The following is a 14,536-nucleotide window of genomic DNA, read 5'->3' as shown; positions in this document are numbered from 1 at the left end:
AGCGGGCGCAGGGAGTTAGCTGGTAGGCGACCGCGATGGCGCGGCGCGGCGTGGCGCGGCGTGGCGCCGGTGGGCACGAGCCGGTGGCAGTCCCCGGCGTCGTGTGCGTGGCGTCCCGGCGGCACGGCGTTGGTGGTATAGTGGTGAGCATAGCTGCCTTCCAAGCAGTTGACCCGGGTTCGATTCCCGGCCAACGCAGCCTGTCCACGTTTTGCCAAGGTCCAGGGCCGAGGGTGGTCAGTGTGGCGCCTCTCACTCAGCTCGTCCCGGAGACCGGAGACCGCGCCACCTACCTACCGCCCTCCCGCCCGAAAGAAGGAGGCGAGGCGCCAGACGTTTTGAGGCTCTGGCGAGAGGGAGGGGATCTGCCAGGGGCAGGCGTCGAATCCGGGAGGTGGCTCCCGGGTTGCGGGCGAAGCGGCAGAGGGCACCGGGCACCGGGCACCGGGCACCGGGCACCGGGCCTGTGGCAGGGCGGGGGCGGACGGCAGCCCCGCAATGCCGGGCGGGCGATGGTCTCCGGCGGGCGGGCGGGCGGGCGGGCGGGCGGGCGGGCCGAAGTCTGTCTGTCTGCCTGGCAGACTGGCTGTGCGTCTGTGTCGAGGAGGCGAGAGCGGCGACCGTCGGTGCCAGGCGACGCTCCCTGGTGGTCTAGTGGTTAGGATTCGGCGCTCTCACCGCCGCGGCCCGGGTTCGATTCCCGGTCAGGGAAGCATTCTCTTCTTTTTCTCTGCACCTTAGACGCCCGCTTCTCTCTCGCCAGGCTCCTTGACCGCGCAGCCTCACCTCGCCTCCCTTTTGCCCAAGAGCGCCTCTGCTGCTCGCCTCCGTTGCTCTGATACACACGCACACGCATACACCCTGACCCGTTAAGATAAGCTCCCGCTCCCAACACTCCACTCTTTTCCTAGCTTCGCACTCCGGCTCACCGTCTCTGCCCGCACACACACCGCCACCATCGCGAGGCCGCACGCACAGCCGCCACGCAACGCTCCCGCACACGCTTCCGAGACGCTCACGGAGCCCACGGAGTCTCCACCTGACTCCGACGCCTGCGCCTCTAGCTGGAGGGCCCCACCTGCCCCACCTGCCCCACCTGTCTGTATGTATCACAAGCTCCCTACCACACGACATCTGCCCTGCTCCTCTTGAGTGAGTGTGTGTGTGTGTGTGTGTGTGCGTGTGTTTGTCTCTGTGTGTGTCAACGGCTGTGAGTGTGCCGAAGTGTGTGCTCGGTGTATCTTGCAAAACTCCAGGGGATCTCGGTGATTGTTTATGGTGGTGGTGGTGGATCGGGATGGGGGTGGAGAGCAGGTGGACCGGGTGTGGTCGGGGTGCTGTGGGGAGGAGTTAGCGCGGGGCAGATGGCCGGGTCGCAGCCCAAATCCCCTGCTGGGGTTCCCTAAGTTAGCGCCTGTGGGGTGCGGGGGGGGGGAAGGGTAGCCCGTGCGCACAGTGAATGACCCGAGCCGAGACAAGATTTCCTGGAAAGCCCCCAGTACAGCTGCGGAGAGCTAAGGCCAAGCCTGGCATTTTTTTTAACCTGGGTTTTTTTATTATAAAAAGACATCTCTTCTCATTTTACACACCAATCCTAGTTTCCATTCCCTCCCCTCCTCCCCACCCTATCCACTCCTCAGAGAGGGTAAGAAAGCCTCTGTTTTCTAGACCAATCAACATACCAACCACATTGACAGTTCACACAGACACTTTTTAAGAAGCACACTATAGAACCCCTTTTCAAGATTAACCTTTAAAAATATTTCATACATTGGTACATTGGACACTGAGGATCTTCCCCTTGCCTGCTTTGCTCTTCTCGCCTCCTTTTCTTTAGTGGCCTTTGTTCCTCCTGGACGGTGTCATTTTGACTTTCATACTTGTGTTTTGGTGTTTTGTTTACTTGTTTTGTTGGAGACTAGGTTTCTCTGTGTGGCCCAGGCTGTCATGATACCTGCCCTGTAATCCTGGCTGGCCTTGAACTCACAAATTCTCCTGATGATGCCTCCCAACTGCTGGGCTTAAAGGCATGGATCACCACTGCCCTGCTCCTTCCAACATGTTCATATATCTATATACATATATCTATATATGTGTGTGTGTACATATTTATATGATTTTATACATCAATATAAAAGTCCAAGAACAACAAGCAAAAGAAAACATATAATATTCATCTTTTAATGACTGGCTTAATTTGCTTAATGAGATTATACCCGTTTTCTTTCAAGAAACATAACTTCATTCTTTATGGCTAAAAAAAGTGTGTTCATCTCAAGACTAAGCACTGTTAGAGACAAGCTTTGTCATTTGTACAAGCATACCTCCTAAACCACGTGAGCAGGCCTCAGAGAGGCCCAGAGGAACACACCAAATACAACGCACAGCTTTATTCCCTGGGCTAAGAGTCCTTAGTGAAGGTGATATGGTCCAGAGTTGCGCGCAGGCAACTCAACACACAGGCCTAGCAGCATTGCTGACAGAAGCTATCTCCGTTTTGAAGCCTGGCATCTGTAACGCCACGGTTTCTGCGGGTCGTTGGGGGGCGGGGCGGGGGCGGGGACGGGGGAGAGGTTGCCAGCGCCAGCCTGAGTCGGGAAAGTGGAGCAGAACCTTTGCGCACCGGTTGGGTCTACTGGCGGTTCCCCTGGGTCCGGACCCTGACAGGCAGTCCTGGGCACAGAGACAGATGGTTGAGCGATGACCGCTGGCATAGTGGGAGCGTACACGGTGCCTTTCCCCGACCTGGCTCTACTCCTCCCCTGCTCCGGGAGAGGAGAGAGAGCAGTGTGAAGCAGATTTCTGCGGAGGGTCTGTCCGTCCGTCCGTCCGTCCGTCCGTCCGTCCGTCCGTCAGTCTGTCCGGCCCCGGGCCAGCCGTGCGGCTCGGAGAATAGGCCCTGGGAAACACCCTGGGCAAGCCTCTGCTAGCAGGTGTCAAAGCGGGCCCCGGTCGTTGCTTGCCAGTGCCAACTGCAGGGATCCGCGTTCGACGCTGTTCCAGGTCGATCGTGTCTACTTGGCACCAGTAGGGAGAGGAATTTTGAATCGAGAGAATGTCTCTACACTGAGGCCCTTTGAGAGAACCTCTTGTGATTTGTATCGGTAATCCCCATGTAAACCCTCCGCTGCCCCGCCCACTCCCACCCTGACCCTGGCCGCCATCAACAAGTTGCTTCCTGTCCATGTTATAAGTCGACTTGCCAATGCATGTTAAGCGGTGGCGAGACAAAAGCGTTTTCGAGTGTGTCACCGAGTCCTTTTGTGGGGGACAGGGTTGAGAACTGGTGGATTTAAACTCAGATCGCATCCAGACTGCGTGTCCTTGTCCCAGTAATGTAAGCGAGCGACTTTTGGGGCCCCTGGGTGGGCGAGTGTCTTTCCGTACAAGCAGAGTCACTCAGTTGTGCGCCTGGAAAGGCCAACAGCAGATAAGATGCCTCGAAGACCAGTCATCAGTAAGATGGGGCGGTGGGTGTCTCCCGCAGGATTTGGAGGGAGTGGGTTGGGCCAGAGGTACTGGGCTCGAGTGGTACTGGGCCGGATTTTACTGTACCGAACACTACCCGAACAGGTCTTGCTGTCCGGTGTTGTTGGGCGTTCGTGTACACGAAGGCCCCTGCTTCCAGAAGTAGTTGCAAAGGCGTGACTGCCCCTGTGGCTCCAATGCTCAGGAATGGCACTGTTATTCCATTTTTTGTGACCTCTTTTCCACTGGTAGCAAAGGAAAGCCTTTGCAAATGCTCTCCAAAAAAATTTTGTATTTGTTTACAAGATGGATTTTCGCCATCATTGTTTGACAGGGAACGTTGTTGTGTGCACGAGGGGACTAGTGACATTGGAGTGGTTTTTGTGGAAGGTGTGAGATATCGTAGTTCAGTTTCAGTGTGTTTGGCAAAAGCAAATAAGCAAGCGTGTCAGGAGTGGGATTCGAACCCACGCCTCCAGTGGAGACTGCGACCTTAACGCAGCGCCTTAGACCGCTCGGCCATCCTGACAAGATGTCTAAACATCTATTCATTCATTTCCCTGATCCGAGGATTCCACCCTTGTTCCTAAGTGGGTGTCATGGGGTGCCTAGGCTCGTTGCAGTCTAGGTACTCAGTTGTCTATTATGGCTTTCCTTCATGTTTTAAATATCTGATCAAATATCACATTTCACCGTATTAAAGGTTTATGTTTGTATGAGTCAGTGACAGTCCCTGGATACTTCACCATAAGATTAAGCACCATAAGAGAAATAAAAATAGATAATAATATACACCCCTAAATCTGCTTTCTGAGATACTTCTTTAAAAACATCGTATTGTTTATTTTTACATGTTTGGTTGCTTTTTCTGTGTGCATGTGTACCAAATAGAATCCAGAGAGGTTCTCCCTAGGAAACTGAGTTACAGTGGGTTCTGAGCCCCCACATTGGTGCCAGGAATTGAATCAGGAAAGGAGATAATGCTCTGGACCACTGAGTTATCTTTCCAGACTATGGGCATACATTAATCAAGCAAGCAATTAGTTAATTTTTGACTGTCCTACATAGTAAAGCTCACCTTAGTAACTACAGATGATTTTTAAACTCTGAAAGTATCCTTTGCTATTTATTTTCTAAGAGTTGGTGATACAAGTAGGTGCCACCACACCAGGCATGTACAAAGTTTTGTAAAACATTTTCCTCTATATTCATACTTAACTATTTTGCATTAAGTACTCCTTATATAAGTAAATCTGACTTTTATATAAAGCTACTAATTTAACATGATGCTTGTAATCTACAAGACTTTAAGTGTTGGAACAACATAAAATGAACAAAATAGATGCAAAGTATCATGACAATGGAATATGAAATCTTCCTTCGTTGATGGAAGTACTTCACAAATTGCCAGAAAGTTGGGAATGCATCAGAGTGTGATTGTCCTTGAGAAACATTTTTCTTTTTCAAATTGAGTGTCATTATTTTCCTGTGGTTAGACATGTTTCTGACTCATGAAAAACCAAAGTAGTTTTTTTTAATCTGAAAGTGTTTTTTTTTTAAAAAGATTTGTTTATTTATTATGAATGCAACACCCTGTCTGCAGGCCAGGAGAGGGCACCAGATCTCATTACGGATGGTTGTGAGCCACCATGTGGTTCCTGGGAATCCAGCTCAAGACCTCTGGAAGAGCAGTTGGTGCTCTTAACCTCTGAGCCATCTCTCCAGCCCCCGAAAGGAGTGTTTTTATGATACTGAAAAATATGTCAATAAAAAGTGGCAGAAGCCATGTTGTAACCTGGAATGGCCTGTAAATGTTTTGTGAATGGAGCTGCTTATGGGCAAGGCCCTTTGGAGAATCCTGCCCACCTGGCAGGGACCTATGGTGGCAGCACTGCAGACCCCGGCACCAATCTCAAGGAGCACACGGGCTTCAGGCCTTTCTAACCTTTTCCATGCTTCTTCTATGCTAATTCTTAATCTTGCTTTATTAGCTGTGATTGTGGCTGAGTTTACTGGGAACACAGGTTGATAATTTTTCTAAAATTTCTACAAGGAAATTAAGCCTTTTTGCAGTCTGTGACAGCAATCAGTTCCTCAAGTTGCCAATGGCTGCCTTTGCAGTCACCTGAGCAAGCAGGAGGAACTCAATAAGGCTAATGAACTCACTAAGGTTGCTTACTTAATTGGAGGGAGGGAGAGAGAGAGAGAGAGAGAGAGAGAGAGAGAGAGAGAGAGAGAGAGAGAATTTAGGAGATGATATCTTAAAAGATGACATTAAGAAATTATAGAACATAAAAGGAAAGATAATGTGCATTGAAAAGTCAGAAATGCTCTAGTACCAGGACATGAAAGACAGGTCAGATCTTTTCCCAACGCCAAATGTCAACAAAAGAATCTAAATCTCCCAGCCTCCGTCGATGTAAAAATACAACTAGTAACTTCAAGGAAGAATACAAACTTGGTCTCAATAGTGAAAGGTGAGGTAGTCATGACACTCTGGGCATGTATAAAGTGCAGGATTTCTAGTGATGCTCACATGAAGGCAATATACACACCATAAAGAAAGTGACTTACACCTGAAAAAGATTATCCTAGGTATAGATCATACTCTCTGCTAACCTCAAAAATATAAAAGCATCATATGGTTAAGGACTATTCAACTAATCACAGTGTTTGAATGGCTTTGTGTTAATATCATGTTTATAAACAGCCTGGAAAAAGTACAAATAGGATGTACCTGGCTAGATATAGAAAGTTGGCTTGAAATATAAAATCCATGCTTAGATACATGGAAAAGGATAATTAATGACGACAAGGGAATGAGGAAGTAAAAAGAAACTAAAATGGGTAAATGTTAATATCTTGGAAGATGATTAAAGAGAAATGAATTGAAACTGCCCATGCTTGAATTCATAATAAATACACATTTTAAAAGGCATTATAAATAAAGACAACTCGAGCATTTCAGAGCCCTTTGTTCCAAACATAACCAGTGGTCAGACTCTTCATATTCAAAAATTCACTCTTCACTCCTGAAGTTCAGAACCGTGCTGGAGCAGGACTTTAGCAAAACACAATTCAAACCAAACTGAAAAGAAACAAAAATGTTCAAAGGATACACCAAATACAACCATAATACATGGTTGAGAAATACAAGACAAAAATATTATACTTCCTGATTTTTGAGTAAAATGTACAAAATAGTAACCAAAAGTAGATCGAGAATTGTGATGGTGCTATCTTTATAATTAATAGCCATTGAATTCTCAGATGCAACTGAACACAGTAAATGATTGTGGGGAAACCAGAGTGAAATCAGGATTGATCCGATACGCCAAGGACATATTCAAGCAAGGCTAAAACCTCGTGAAAATGGCCGGGACACCCCTGCACACTATATGTGCAACCAAAACCCAGTACCAACTTGATAGTGGTGGTCTTCATAGCTAGGCAAGTGGTGCGGAGACGAACTCTGAGCTCTAATGAGTGGCTGGAAGACACCCAAAAGGCAGAAGGTAAGGTTGGGAAGAAACCATGACGGCCCTGAAAAGGAGGGGGCGCAGTTGGGGAAAGTCTATCCAGAATCAGGCAAATTTGTGGCCTACCAGAGTGTCCAAGCTTGGTGAGTACCACCTCATTTTGGGCGCGTGTAACGGTACCCGACCACTACACCTGGCACATTTAACCAATAACACAACAAGAGGTCAGGATGGCCGAGCGGTCTAAGGCGCTGCGTTCAGGTCGCAGTCTCCCCTGGAGGCGTGGGTTCGAATCCCACTCCTGACAGCCTCACCTTTTTGGCCACCCGCACCCCGAGAGACCGCGTCTCGCGCGCCTCCTTCCAGAACCCTTCCAGCGCCGCCACTCGCCTCGCTCCCGCAACCCTCCCCCGACACACCACACTTGTGCCCGCACGAGCGCCCTCCTCTCAACACCCGCCCACTACGACTGGGGAGGGGGCGGCCGTGGCGCGTGATGGTCTCCTCGCTCCCTCCGCCTGGCGTCGGGGAGGGTGCAGGAAGGAGGCGGCCCAGCCAGCACGCCCGGTGCCAGCGCCTTTCGGGGAGCAGAGGACCGCGCCCGCCCCCACCCGACAGCGGGACCTGCTGGCCCAGCCCTCGCGCCCACCATCCCTGCGCCCACCACCCTGCGCGTTCCGTCCCCTAACCCAAGTCGTCGCGCTGCGGTCGTCGAGGCTTCTTCTCCGCGCGGGTGGCCATTCCCTAGGCACACCTGGCAGACGCCGGGCGCACGCACGGCCACCCGCCCGGCCGCCGGGCCGCTGGCTCGCCCGCAGGGTCCAAGAGGTGCGGGAGAGGCGCGGCTCAGCCCCAGAGCTCCCCCTCGGTGTGCACCCGGGACTCGCCTCGCCTCGCCTCGCCTCGCCTCTCGGTGGACCTGGCGCTCCCCTGCCGGGTCCAGGGAGCCAGGGCCCAGGATCTAGCTAGCTGTCAGGGCAAGGGGAGCTAGCTGGTGGTGGGACCGTCGTGGGGCGGCGAGCACAGGCTGTGGCGGCAGTCAGGGAAGAGTGTTGGCCATGGCATGGGTGGTTCAGTGGTAGAATTCTCGCCTGCCACGCGGGAGGCCCGGGTTCGATTCCCGGCCCATGCAGAGTCCAGTCCCTTTTGGTCCCGGTCCCAGGTCCACAGCGCCACGCCGGCGCGGGCGCCACATGCACTCCAGCGATCCAGCGCCGGGACACCGGCCTAGTGTCTCCTCGCCTCAACTGCAGCCAGCCACTGCAAGGCTTCACGCTCCAATCCCTGCAGTCCACCCCTTCGAAGGACTGGACAATCTCATCCTCCGGCTCGCCCTCGCCGGCCTCCGCGTCTCTTTTTGAAAAACGCGCCCCGCCCCCGACACCGTGTCTCTCTCAGAGCGGAGACTTGGTGGACCTCTCTTGCCCGGGGCCCGAGACACGTCCCTAGCCCCAGACCTTGTTGTGCCTCCTTGGCGCGGGAAGAGTCCGGATGGCGACCAGGGTGCCTCCTTTCTCCTATCGCATCGCTGCTCACCGCAACTTGTCTAGACCCCCTGAGAGCTGCCCGGCTCACCGATGGCAGTCGGCTGGAGGCGTTTCCTCCCCGCCTCTCAGCACACAAACAGGTCGCTGCTTGAGCTGTAACCTGTCCTGTCTTTGTGTATCCCCGAGAGCTCGTTTTATTCCCAACATCACCATACAAATCATATAGGACTGCAGACTGCAGATGTGTTTCTTCCTCCCCCCCCTTCTTTTCTTTAATATTTTTACTCTTGGGGGCACGCCACCCAGATCCCAAATAGGTTCAAGGAGACTCATCCTTCCTCATAAATGCCCGGCCTTGGCTTGGCTTATTTCTAGCCAGCTTTCCTTAACGTAGCTGATGCGGTCTACCACTCCCCCTCTCCACTCGCCCCTCCCTCTTTTCCCCCTTTCTGGGCTATTCTGTCTACCTTTCTTTCCTTCTTACAGAGTTACTGGTTGGGGGGGGCTCTGGGGCTCTGGGGCTGGCCTCTGGTGTCCTCCTGTCCTTCTCCTTCTCTCACTGCTCACCTTATTTCTTCTGCTATCTCTTCTCTCTGCCTGGCAGCCCCGCCTATCGCTCTCCCGCCTAGCCATCGGCGGTTCAGCTCTTTATTCGAGCAGTCCGGAGTGTTGGGCCAGCAAAATGACAATTGCAACAGAGAAGAATGCAGCACAGCTCTGCTGCACCGTTACACACCTACTTTACAGCATGAACGAATGAAATGCATAGAGAACTAATATCCCACAACAAAGGACTTTAGAGATGCTGCTCCCGCCCTTTTACCATTCAAACCTTCATCGTTCAGTCTCCTCAAATCACCCAGAGTCTCCTTCAAGGTTCTAAGCATCTCTAGGATATCCAAAAGCCCTCATCAATTCCGTTGTCCCTTCACCGTGTTACCTATGGGCTTCTGTAAATTCCAATGTCGAAAACAAAGAAATAAAAAGCCAAAAACCCAAAAAGTGATTGGGTTCCTCTGGTTTTATTTTTTTAAGTAAAACTCTGGTTTTGCCGAGGGAGGAAAGAAGAGTCGGGCGCGATCGCGTTCAAGGGAAAGCAAAAGCAAAGTCGCCACGGTCAGTGCCTCCTGACATGTCCTGTTCCCTAGCTGTCCTGTGGGTGACAGAGGGCGCGGACAGTCCCACTCCCACAGCTCTGCCATCCACAGCACGTGCAGTTTGTCTCCCAGGCCGACGCTGGCTCTGTCCTCAGGCTGCAGCTCCCCTTGGTGTTTGTCCCATGAAACAGGCATCCCCGAGACCCTCGCCTTGGCCGGTGACAGCCCCTGCCGGGCTCTCTTCGGGGACTCTGAGCCTGCCGAGTGGATGGTGGTGCCAAGCCTCGGCCCGCTCCCCACGACCCACGCCTTCCCTTGCACTGCGCCTTCACTGGTGTCCCCTCTCAGCCTCTCTTGGGGCACTCCGGACCCAACACCCATCTCCAAGCGTCTGCTGCTCTCTGCTGACTCCCGCACCTATTCAGAGCTGCCTGGCTCCGCGTGAGCTTCATTCTCTGCAGGCGACCTCGAGGAAGCACCCCCAGGGGGTTTCACCCCAGCGAGGCTGCTCTGGCCTCCATCATCATCGCTGGCCTCTCGACTCCACTCGAGCCCCACCGAGGATCGTCCCTGCACAGCCAAAGTTTCACCTTGGTGCCTCCCCTCTTCGGCTCGTTCATCACACATGCTTCCTCAGCCTCAGCCTCAGCGAGCTGGGCCACAGACTCTCCTTTCACAACACCGAATGGCCCCAACCCAGTCTCTCGGGGACTTCCCAGCTGCCCTCTGCAGGGTCGCGAGTAGGAGCCAGGCCTCCGTCGTCTGCATTGCTCCCCACGTTCTCTTCCAAGCTCCCCGAGAGGAGCAGCGCAGCCAGCTTGGAGCATTCAGCCTCTTTGCCCCCACCTCCACTCCCGACAAAGGTCTTCGGCAATCTTCCCGAGAGCACCGCCACAGCAACACCCCACTCCTGGTAGCCATTTCGATACGAGTTAGGGTGTGTCTTGTTGTGGTCCAACACCAGGGACAAAGGCAACTTGGGAGGAGAGCAGTTTGGGTCTCCTTCAGGTTCCTGAGTCCCCGGCGGAGGGAATCCCCGGTAGGAGGAACCCGGAGGCAGGATCTGATGCAGTCGGTAGCTGTCGGTGGGAGAGTGCGCACTACTGGCTTGCTCAGCCGGCTGTCCAACACAACTCGGAGCCCCCTGCCCAGGCAGGGTTGGCACGCCCCTGGCCTGGCCGCAACTCTCCCCTCAGCCCGACCCACACCCCTACTCTCACCCCTACACAGCACCCCCACCCCAACGCCATCCCTGCCCGTGGTGTGCTGTCGCGCAGCGATCACTCATCATCGCAGGCACACGCTGTAGAGACGTTGTCTCCATTCAGAATCCCTCTCCCTACTGGTGCCAAGTTGACACGACCCAACTGTCACAGCGCCGAACGCGGATCCCTGCAGTTGGCACTGGCAAGCAACGATCGGGGCCCGCTTTGACCCCTGCTAGCAGAGGCTTGCCCAGGGTGTTTCCCAGGGCCTATTCTCCGAGCCGCACGGCTGGCCCGGGGCCGGACAGACTGTCGGACGGACGGACGGACGGACGGACGGACGGACAGACAGACTCTCCGCAGAAATCTGCTTCACACTGCTCTCTCTCCTCTCCCGGAGCAGGGGAGGGGTAGAGCCAGGTCGGGGAAAGGCACCGTGTACGCTCCCACTATGCCAGCGGTCATCGCTCAACCATCTGTCTCTGTGCCCAGGACTGCCTGTCAGGGTCCGGACCCAGGGGAACCGCCAGTAGACCCAACCGGTGCGCAAAGGTTCTGCTCCACTTTCCCGACTCAGGCTGGCGCTGGCAACCTCTCCCCGTCCCCGCCCCCGCCCCGCCCCCCAACGACCCGCAGAAACCGTGGCGTTACAGATGCCAGGCTTCAAAACGGAGATAGCTTCTGTCAGCAATGCTGCTAGGCCTGTGTGTTGAGTTGCCTGCGCGCAACTCTGGACCATATCACCTTCACTAAGGACTCTTAGCCCAGGGAATAAAGCTGTGCGTTGTATTTGGTGTGTTCCTCTGGGCCTCTCTGAGGCCTGCTCACGTGGTTTAGGAGGTATGCTTGTACAAATGACAAAGCTTGTCTCTAACAGTGCTTAGTCTTGAGATGAACACACTTTTTTTTAGCCATAAAGAATGAAGTTATGTTTCTTGAAAGAAAACGGGTATAATCTCATTAAGCAAATTAAGCCAGTCATTAAAAGATGAATATTATATGTTTTCTTTTGCTTGTTGTTCTTGGACTTTTATATTGATGTATAAAATCATATAAATATGTACACACACACATATATAGATATATGTATATAGATATATGAACATGTTGGAAGGAGCAGGGCAGTGGTGATCCATGCCTTTAAGCCCAGCAGTTGGGAGGCATCATCAGGAGAATTTGTGAGTTCAAGGCCAGCCAGGATTACAGGGCAGGTATCATGACAGCCTGGGCCACACAGAGAAACCTAGTCTCCAACAAAACAAGTAAACAAAACACCAAAACACAAGTATGAAAGTCAAAACGACACCGTCCAGGAGGAACAAAGGCCACTAAAGAAAAGGAGGCGAGAAGAGCAAAGCAGGCAAGGGGAAGATCCTCAGTGTCCAATGTACCAATGTATGAAATATTTTTAAAGGTTAATCTTGAAAAGGGGTTCTATAGTGTGCTTCTTAAAAAGTGTCTGTGTGAACTGTCAATGTGGTTGGTATGTTGATTGGTCTAGAAAACAGAGGCTTTCTTACCCTCTCTGAGGAGTGGATAGGGTGGGGAGGAGGGGAGGGAATGGAAACTAGGATTGGTGTGTAAAATGAGAAGAGATGTCTTTTTATAATAAAAAAACCCAGGTTAAAAAAAATGCCAGGCTTGGCCTTAGCTCTCCGCAGCTGTACTGGGGGCTTTCCAGGAAATCTTGTCTCGGCTCGGGTCATTCACTGTGCGCACGGGCTACCCTTCCCCCCCGCACCCCACAGGCGCTAACTTAGGGAACCCCAGCAGGGGATTTGGGCTGCGACCCGGCCATCTGCCCCGCGCTAACTCCTCCCCACAGCACCCCGACCACACCCGGTCCACCTGCTCTCCACCCCCATCCCGATCCACCACCACCACCATAAACAATCACCGAGATCCCCTGGAGTTTTGCAAGATACACCGAGCACACACTTCGGCACACTCACAGCCGTTGACACACACAGAGACAAACACACGCACACACACACACACACACACACACTCACTCAAGAGGAGCAGGGCAGATGTCGTGTGGTAGGGAGCTTGTGATACATACAGACAGGTGGGGCAGGTGGGGCAGGTGGGGCCCTCCAGCTAGAGGCGCAGGCGTCGGAGTCAGGTGGAGACTCCGTGGGCTCCGTGAGCGTCTCGGAAGCGTGTGCGGGAGCGTTGCGTGGCGGCTGTGCGTGCGGCCTCGCGATGGTGGCGGTGTGTGTGCGGGCAGAGACGGTGAGCCGGAGTGCGAAGCTAGGAAAAGAGTGGAGTGTTGGGAGCGGGAGCTTATCTTAACGGGTCAGGGTGTATGCGTGTGCGTGTGTATCAGAGCAACGGAGGCGAGCAGCAGAGGCGCTCTTGGGCAAAAGGGAGGCGAGGTGAGGCTGCGCGGTCAAGGAGCCTGGCGAGAGAGAAGCGGGCGTCTAAGGTGCAGAGAAAAAGAAGAGAATGCTTCCCTGACCGGGAATCGAACCCGGGCCGCGGCGGTGAGAGCGCCGAATCCTAACCACTAGACCACCAGGGAGCGTCGCCTGGCACCGACGGTCGCCGCTCTCGCCTCCTCGACACAGACGCACAGCCAGTCTGCCAGGCAGACAGACAGACTTCGGCCCGCCCGCCCGCCCGCCCGCCCGCCGGAGACCATCGCCCGCCCGGCATTGCGGGGCTGCCGTCCGCCCCCGCCCTGCCACAGGCCCGGTGCCCGGTGCCCGGTGCCCGGTGCCCGGTGCCCTCTGCCGCTTCGCCCGCAACCCGGGAGCCACCTCCCGGATTCGACGCCTGCCCCTGGCAGATCCCCTCCCTCTCGCCAGAGCCTCAAAACGTCTGGCGCCTCGCCTCCTTCTTTCGGGCGGGAGGGCGGTAGGTAGGTGGCGCGGTCTCCGGTCTCCGGGACGAGCTGAGTGAGAGGCGCCACACTGACCACCCTCGGCCCTGGACCTTGGCAAAACGTGGACAGGCTGCGTTGGCCGGGAATCGAACCCGGGTCAACTGCTTGGAAGGCAGCTATGCTCACCACTATACCACCAACGCCGTGCCGCCGGGACGCCACGCACACGACGCCGGGGACTGCCACCGGCTCGTGCCCACCGGCGCCACGCCGCGCCACGCCGCGCCGCGCCATCGCGGTCGCCTACCAGCTAACTCCCTGCGCCCGCTCCACGACGGCCTCAGCCCCAAAGCCAAGGCCAACGCCAGGACCAGGGCCAGGGCCAGGGTCAAAGCCAAGGTCAAAGCCAAAGCCAAAGCCAAAGCCCACTGGGGCTCCTCCCGTCCCACCCGCGCCGTTCGCAAGCACACGGCCTGGCCTGGGGGCACGCTCTCGCCTCCTGACCGCAGCCACCTGGCGCCCGGACCCGCCGACGGCCCGGGTCACGCCACGAGGGCCGCAGGGACCAGGGTAGCACCCGGTTCCGCCCCGAGCCGGCAGGCCACCACCCGGCCCCGAATGGCACAGCGCTGAGAGCGCTTGGGCCACGCGCGTCGCACGCCGTCGGCTCCCACGCCCGCCGCTTCGTCGGGAGGACGGCGCGTTCCTGGGCGTCCGCGCGCTGGGCCAGGTGGCCGGCAAGGGGCCCGAGGGCCCGGTGGCGGGTGGGCATGCCTGGCAGTGGGCGGCGCGAGCCCCGCTCTTGCACGCCGGCCCGCGCGCGGTAGGGGAGTCGGGCCAGGGGCCAGCGCCCCCGGGGCCGCCCGTCTGGCTATCCAAAAAGGACAGCGTGTCTCCCCGTCGGGGAATCGAACCCCGGTCTCCCGCGTGACAGGCGGGGATACTCACCACTATACTAACGAGGACGACGACG

The 14,536-nt window shown here is 55.1% G+C and overlaps 8 non-coding genes across 8 annotated transcripts; 4 read left to right on the top strand and 4 right to left on the bottom strand.

Moving 5' to 3' along the window:
* The first annotated feature begins 126 nt into the window (after positions 1 to 126).
* Positions 127 to 198, top strand: Trnag-ucc. Its single transcript has one exon. It is a non-coding gene; the product is annotated as a tRNA-Gly (tRNA).
* A 442-nt stretch (positions 199 to 640) lies between these two features.
* Positions 641 to 712, top strand: Trnae-cuc. Its single transcript has one exon. It is a non-coding gene; the product is annotated as a tRNA-Glu (tRNA).
* Positions 713 to 3,914: 3,202 nt separating this feature from the next.
* Trnal-aag lies at positions 3,915 to 3,997 on the bottom strand. Its single transcript has one exon. It is a non-coding gene; the product is annotated as a tRNA-Leu (tRNA).
* Positions 3,998 to 7,171: 3,174 nt separating this feature from the next.
* On the top strand, positions 7,172 to 7,254 carry Trnal-cag. Its single transcript has one exon. It is a non-coding gene; the product is annotated as a tRNA-Leu (tRNA).
* Positions 7,255 to 8,008: 754 nt separating this feature from the next.
* On the top strand, positions 8,009 to 8,079 carry Trnag-gcc. The gene has a single exon. It is a non-coding gene; the product is annotated as a tRNA-Gly (tRNA).
* A 5,109-nt stretch (positions 8,080 to 13,188) lies between these two features.
* Positions 13,189 to 13,260, bottom strand: Trnae-cuc. Its single transcript has one exon. It is a non-coding gene; the product is annotated as a tRNA-Glu (tRNA).
* A 434-nt stretch (positions 13,261 to 13,694) lies between these two features.
* On the bottom strand, positions 13,695 to 13,766 carry Trnag-ucc. Its single transcript has one exon. It is a non-coding gene; the product is annotated as a tRNA-Gly (tRNA).
* A 690-nt stretch (positions 13,767 to 14,456) lies between these two features.
* Positions 14,457 to 14,528, bottom strand: Trnad-guc. The gene has a single exon. It is a non-coding gene; the product is annotated as a tRNA-Asp (tRNA).
* Positions 14,529 to 14,536: the final 8 nt, after the last annotated feature.

The sequence above is a fragment of the Mesocricetus auratus genome, unplaced genomic scaffold, assembly GCF_017639785.1.
Source record: "Mesocricetus auratus isolate SY011 unplaced genomic scaffold, BCM_Maur_2.0 Super-Scaffold_100676, whole genome shotgun sequence".
NCBI classification, from domain to species: domain Eukaryota; kingdom Metazoa; phylum Chordata; class Mammalia; order Rodentia; family Cricetidae; genus Mesocricetus; species Mesocricetus auratus.
Note: the sequence above shows the minus strand (reverse complement) of the source record. Positions and strands in the feature narration are given on the sequence as shown.